General features: G+C 40.5%; 1 long non-coding RNA gene across 1 annotated transcript; it reads left to right on the forward strand.

Moving 5' to 3' along the window:
* The first annotated feature begins 1,776 nt into the window (after window positions 1-1,776).
* LOC109365464 lies at window positions 1,777-7,163 on the forward strand. The gene is made up of 2 exons (XR_004158651.1): window positions 1,777-1,819; window positions 2,499-7,163. It is a non-coding gene; the product is annotated as an uncharacterized LOC109365464 (long non-coding RNA).

Genomic DNA, 7,163 nt, shown 5'->3' on the forward strand with positions numbered 1-7,163 from the left:
AGGAATGCCTCATCGCGCTGGGCTGCTGCAGCCGGGCCGCTGTCATTAAGCAGCGGTTGTTGTTAATGAAGGTGGCAGCGCGCATCCACCTGCACTGAGCTGCGGAGGTCGGGGGAGGGGAACGTCCCGACAGGACCCCCCTCTGTCGGGGTTTGCGGCAGAGATGGGGGCAAGGGCTGGGGATGCGCTCAGACCTAGCGGGCACCGCTGCCAAAAGGAAGGAGTGAATGAAAGGAAAACTTCCCTGCTCCTCCGCCTTCCGCTTATTCATTTATTTTAACCTTCGGTGGGAAAAATCACAGAGCTTTTTTGCATCCAAACACTTATCGGTGTGTTTGAAGCCTTGGAAGTTCCGCCAAAGCGGCTGCCAGAGGTCTGGGGAAATGGCAGTTAATAATAAAAAGACGCATGTAATAAATGATAGGTAATGAAGTCATCCCAAAATAACTGTGTGTCAGAGATGGGAGTTTCTGGTTTTACCTGTGGCTTTGCAGAGATTTCTGCACAGAACAATCAGATCCTCACTAAATTAATTTTGAAATGTTAATTGGCAATATGGAAGATTATCGATTTTTAAGGTGAACTTTGTTGGTTTGTGTTCAAACGCGTTTGTTCCAAGACCAGAACTCTGTCTGCTTTCACCCAGGCTTCTTTTCTTGCCATATTTCTGTACCCTAGAGGGGAGAAAGATCCCCTTGAATTGCTGTGGAGGGTGACAGTGATTTCTGAAGAATGATGCAAAGACTGAGCAAAGAGCACTGAAAACAGATGCATAAAGCTATTTGCATGGGCATGTGCACCTGTGTGTGACTGTGTGTGTTTGTGTGTGTTTTTGGTAGTGTGGTGTTCCTGCAAATAAATTACTCTTTGAGAGATTTCTTCACAGGTCAGTGGTAAACAGACTTCATCTGCACAATGGAATACTCATTCCTTTATTTTTCAGTAGGTTTTCTACTTTCCTTTATTTTCCCACCACATATTCCCATCTGTCTCTGAATCTGTCGACTCGTGCTGCCTGTTATTTACCAATGGCTTTTTGTGACCTCTGGTTTTGCTCTTGCTTGTCTTTTTCTTCTTCCTGCCTGCCAAGAAATCTTTGTCTCCCTGAATTCTCCCCTAAGTACAGTTCTCCCTTTTTTCCCCATCCTTCAGCATTCAAATTTTTGACTTTGGAAATCACAGGAAAATATAGTAATGAGGATGGAGTAAAATTTCCATTGCATAGCGGCTGGATGATTATTCACTATTAGTAGCAAGGAAGCCTGGAAACATGTAAAACATTGAGTTAATTTGACACACGTGGAATTCATGGCACATATCATAGAATCATTTGAGTTGAAAGGGAACCTTAAAGGTCATCCAGTCCAACTTCCCTGCAGTGAACAGGGACATCCACAGCTCGATCAGGTTGCTCAGAGCCCCATCCAGCCTGACCTTGAGTGTGTTCAAGGATGGAGCATTCACCACCTCTCGGGCAACAATGCCAGTGCCTCACCGCCATTATTGTAAAAAAGCGTTTTCCCCGTATTCAGCCTAAATCCTCCTTCTTTTAGTTTGAAACCATTTCCCCTTGTCCTGTCACAACAGACCCTGCTAAAGAGTCTGTCTCCTTTTTTCTCGTAGCTCCCTTTTAGATACTGTAAAACCACTCTCAGCTCTCCCCAAAGCCTTCTCCAGGCTGAACAGCCCCAGCTCTCAAGCCTGCCTTTGTAGAAGAGGTGTTCCATTCCACGGATCATTTCTGTGGCTCTCTTCTGGGCTCCAACAGGTCCATGTCTCCCCTGTACTGAGGACTCCACATCTGGATGCAGTACTCCAGGTAAACAAGATTAGGATTTTAGACTCACATCCGTTATATTGGCACAGTGAGTTTCTGCCTATCAGCTGAAATAAGAAGTATGTTTATGTCTATATGTCAAATATAATGGTAACATGTTAACTTAAATTTAATTTGAGAATCTGCAGGAGACTATTTCATACAGTGGTCTAATTTGAACTGACCAAGAGTCTCACTCATATAGCAGTTCCTATATAAAGTCTGTAATTTTTGTTGGAGTAAAACCATATACTTTAGCAAAACATCCAATCTTGATTTAAAGACTTCAGAAGATAGGAAATCCATCATTTTCCTGGATAAGTCGTTCCAGTTGTTACCTACTCTCATTTGTTAAAACCCTCATTTCCTTTGCTTTGGTTTCTAATATTTGTGATTAGAGATAAACCCAGTGTTCCAGTAGCAGTATCACTCAGCTGTTCCTGGAGATGATCTCATCCTCTTCTTGATACTGCCTTTAGTGGACATCTCAGGATCATTTCTTAGTTCTGGAAAGCAAAGGAAAGAAACAGGAGGATGCCACCATATTGCTGTTTTGTTTAAGTGACACAAGGGAAGAAGAAGAGACAGGTTGCAGTGTCAAAGGGCAAAAGTTCAGTTCAGCAGAGTTTGGCAAAGTGCATGGTAGATGACCAAATATTTGATCACAGTGTTTACCTTTCAGAAAAACTGGGACAGGAGAGGCAACGGGGACATAATCAAGATTGAGGCGGAGAGTGAAGAAGGGGAGGTAAGTTTTTAAACTGCTGCTGCTGTAGTTAGCCTTGGCTGACTGCTAGGTGCCATGCAACTGCTGTCTCACTCCCCATCCCCAACAGGACACTAACCAGTCACTGTCAAAGGCAAAACAGACTTGACTTGGGTAAAAGTAATTTACTAACAATTAAAAAAATAATTCTGATGGTGAGAAATGATTGAAAAGTGTTTTACCAAATATTTAAGAGTAAGGATGGGATAGACTAGAAGGGATCTATTGGCAGTGAATGCTTTCTTTGCCTTAGGGCACGTAGCAGCTCTACTGGCCTTGCCTGGAGGCCACTGCTAGAGAGGACTCCTTTTTCAGAACATCAGCTGAGATGCTGACTATCTGCTGCAGCACCTGAGTGAATCCTGCTGCAGGAGGTGTATAAATACAATGCAGTTTCCCTCCAGCAAAGATTGAAAACATTTAGCTGTTGTCTTCATCAGATAGACGTGTGCTTGGAGTAAATACGTTTATGAAGAGACCCTGAAGGAAGAGGATGAATATGAGAAGATTTTTGCTATAGAAGAAATGAGGGCTGTATGTTAGCCAGGAAGAGTAAAACTACAGAGCAAAAACCAGAGGCATCTACCTTATGGAAATCCTAGAGAAAAAGCAAGATATGAAGTAGATATAGATACTTTGTCATATGGACAGAACTTTAATGCATATGTACTGATAAATACCCATATGCTGAAGTAGCAACTTTGATTCATATTTATACATTCTTGCATTCAACATATAAATCCCAGCTACACAATCTGTTAGGAAGGCATGTTGTTATGGTTTTGAAGACACGTAACTTTGTGAGGGAGAGAGGACTTGGCTGAGAAAGACATAAAGAAGCTGCACAATTATCAAGGATAGGTTGAGAATTATGGAGAGGATGAAAGAGGAAGGTAAGAGACACGGAAACAAAATCCCTCACCACTCCTCCCTAGCAGATTCTAGGTGCACTGAGGCAGTGACAGTGTGAAAACAGAGAACACCCTCCCTCTGCTCTGTGTGCCAGTGCTGCTGAATGAGCTTCTTCTGAGTAGGCAAATGTCTGTGCCACAAAGGTTTCCCATGGCACAGCCATCTGGGCAGAGATCAATCTGGAAATTAAATTCAGTCATTTAGATTAGTCTTGCTTCAGATGTGACTTTCGCTATGTGGTCGGCACGAATGCTTCAGCAATAAAACAATTCACTCAGCACCCTGTCCTTTCTTAGTCCTTTCATGCCTTATGATATGTTGTAACTCACACATACCTGTCAGATAGATCCATTAGACTGTAAACTCTGGGACAAAGATATGTCTTCTGTGAAGTGCTTAGCACTTCTGGGCAATAAAAAGTAAATAAAATACAAATCATTCATCTAGAACTGTTTACACTCCACCCTTTGGCATCATCTCACATCAGCTCTTGAAGCAATACCAACAGTCATGAATAGATAAGCAGTGCACCAGAACAAGGCAGTTAGCCAGATAGGTTCCTTTCAGTCACCGAACTCATTTTCAGGAAATTGCCTTAGTGCTTTCTTGCATTTTTGTTCTTATTGACTTATTTTTTATTCATCTAAATGCTTGGGTAGCCAGAACGGGTAATTATTTTTAATAGTGCTTTTCATTAACAGTGTTATATTGATACTGAGGCAGGGGTAGTAAAAACATTTGGTTTTTGAATGCGTTCGTCCACTGCTCCCATTCCTTTCTGCCACAGTGTCTGCAAACGTTCTTTTCAAATGTACCAAGTTTAAGAAATTAAATATATGTGCTAAGAGATCTTGACCTTGAAAGGAGAGGCTGTTGTGATTGTCCTGCAGAAAGCTAAAAAGGTTGATTATACTTTAAATCACAGTGATATCAGACACGATTATTCCAGTTTGAGAGAAATGTTGATAGAATTAATTTAGACCTCATGCCCAGTTAAAAGAACATCCTATATCCAGAATTAACTGATGGAAAGTTGTTGGGTAAAAGGTATGAGAATCTGAGCAATGGTTCATTTAAACTTGAGGGAACTTCAGAGAAGTCTTTCCTCACTAAGAGCTCTCAGCTCCTGACAGTCAGGGATTTCAGGTTTTTAAACTGAAGATTTCAGTGGGGTCAAAGTGTTGAAGAGTTTCCTACAGTCATAATTTCCGTGTATTTATCCAGTTTATCTTAAGCATATTTTATACATTCAGTGTCCACATTATCCTATACAAATGAGTCTAAAACTCACTGTAAGAAGTTCTTTTATTTAGTTGGTTTTACATCTTTCATATTTGCCATTCTTGGCACTTTGCTAAGAAAAAAGAGGTAAAAGCCATTTACCATACCATATCACCCATAGTTATGTATATCTTTATAATATTACACTTCAGCTATGTCTCTTTCAAGGTGAAGAATCCATCCTCCAACTATTCTGTCCTCCTATATTCTATATTCTGTGCTATATACTAGAACTCCATGCTACTGCTCTCTCCATGTCTTCTTGCAACTTTTGAAAAAGTAGGACACCCAGAATAGGACACTTCTTTTTTCAGGTGTAAAAGTGTTTTCTGTTTTATTCATTTACTTGCCTAGTTGTTCCTAAAATGCCATTTCCTTCCGAGTATGCAGGCAGTGTTTTTAGAAAACTGCCAACAAGGACTCCAAGATCCCTTTCCTGAATGGTAATAACTAATTTAGAGTATATAGTTTTGTTAAAATTATTTTTCCCATGTGCATTGCTTTGCATTTTTTTTTTGATGCTGAATTTCATCTGCCACTTCATTGCTTCAGTCAATTAGTATTTTGAGATTCTTCTGCAATACTTCCCAGACAGGAAGGTCCCTGTAAATTTCACAGAAGAGTAAAATTGGAATCTATGGCCTTTAAATTTAATCTCATCTTTGTTACATTTTTAATGGTGTAATACGTTTCTTCTGGTCAGATTTATAACCTGATCTGCATCATGGGATGTACCTGAGGGAGTAAGAATGTTTGAAGCAATGTTTTTTTCCTAAGCACAGCTTATCGCAGTAGTGAATGCCAGGCAGTCTGAAGGATGGGGCCATTTCCTCATCAATTAGAGATGTGTGTATGTGGGAAATTGCACCAACTTAAATGCATTCCACCTGAGCTCATCTGGCCTGTTTTTATAGTGAAAAATATCAATTTTTTGCTAATGCTGGTTTCTTCACATCACTTCTAATAATACTTGGATCCTTGGCGCAAATGATGCATGAGTGATTGCTAGTCTTCTAGTTGCTGTATGGGTTATACCTTCTTACAGTAAGTTTACATGAAATACCGTTTAAAATAAATGAACAAGGGCTGCTTCAAAAGTAATGCCTCCTATTTTATTATGTTTGCTCATGATGTTAGAGGTGAATGCTGGTGATATGGCCATAGAAGTTGAACCTTCCCACCAATATTCTATTACATTTTGTTGCTGTGAGACAGATGGCAGAAGAGGAGTGGTTCAACAAATGGTGCATGCCATGGAAGTACAGATTAAGCAAAGGTGTGGAATTGAATTCCTCTATGAGGACAAAATGGCATTCAGTGACATTAATCAGTGCTTGCTAAACGTTTATGGAGACCAAACAGGGGGTGTGAGCTCAGTGAGGCGGTGGGTGGTGCATCTCAGCAGTGGAGACAACGATGTGAAAGACAAGCCACGTTCTGGATAGTCCCACAGATTTTTTGTGAATGTGGCTCACAGGCTCTTGTTGATCAGTGTCAAAAATTGTATCTCTTGTTCATCTGTGTCAAAAATGTGTAGCTAATGGTGGCAACTATGTTGAACCAATAGTATGTTGTAGCAGAGAATTTTCTCTATCAAAAAATATTACTGTGCTCTTTGTATCTGTTGCAGTTTCCATGGAAATAAGTAGGAGGCATTACTTTCGAGTGACCTAAGCATTTTGTTTCAGTTTTTATGCATATCTTTGCTGAGTACTCATTTGAGGTAGCAAAGTGAGAGTGCTTCCATTCTACCCAGAGCAGCTCCCTCACTAATTGACCTAATTAACATTATCCATAAAACACAAATAGAAAATTCACCTTTACCTGAGGATGGTAGATTTTTTAGCTCTTGTTCTCTCCAATGCTTCCACCCACATGAAAGGATGAGCTGGGAAGTCTGTGGCTCACGCTGGATATTCCAGACTCACTACATCAGCTCTAGCTGAAGAAGCCTCATATGGATTATGGCAGATGGGCAAAGAGGATGTAGTCTAGATGGCAGATAGGTGAGAAGAAAGGATATGGGGAGATTGCTGAGATGGCAGTGAAGAAGCCACTGCTCTACAAATTTGATAGAAAAATTTAAGCACAAAAACCAGGGAACCCTCAGTGCTATTTCTACAGAATCATGCTTGTAGAATATAACGGCCGTTTGATACACTAAATTGTTTGTTAAAATAAAACTAGTTTTCATTAGGCTTCTTGCCAATAACAAGGATTATTTTCACCCAAGTATGCCCCGTGATCTAGTCTTATCTTTCACCATTCCAAACTGACCCGTATCAGTAAATCTGAGAGACAAATACAGTTCCATCATGCCGTTTGTACTTTTATATCAAAGCATTAAGTATTTACATGAAGCTATTTCCCAGCTCTGAGGAGAGGAAA

Source organism: Meleagris gallopavo, chromosome 1 (assembly GCF_000146605.3).
Source record: "Meleagris gallopavo isolate NT-WF06-2002-E0010 breed Aviagen turkey brand Nicholas breeding stock chromosome 1, Turkey_5.1, whole genome shotgun sequence".
Classification (NCBI taxonomy): Eukaryota; Metazoa; Chordata; class Aves; order Galliformes; family Phasianidae; genus Meleagris; species Meleagris gallopavo.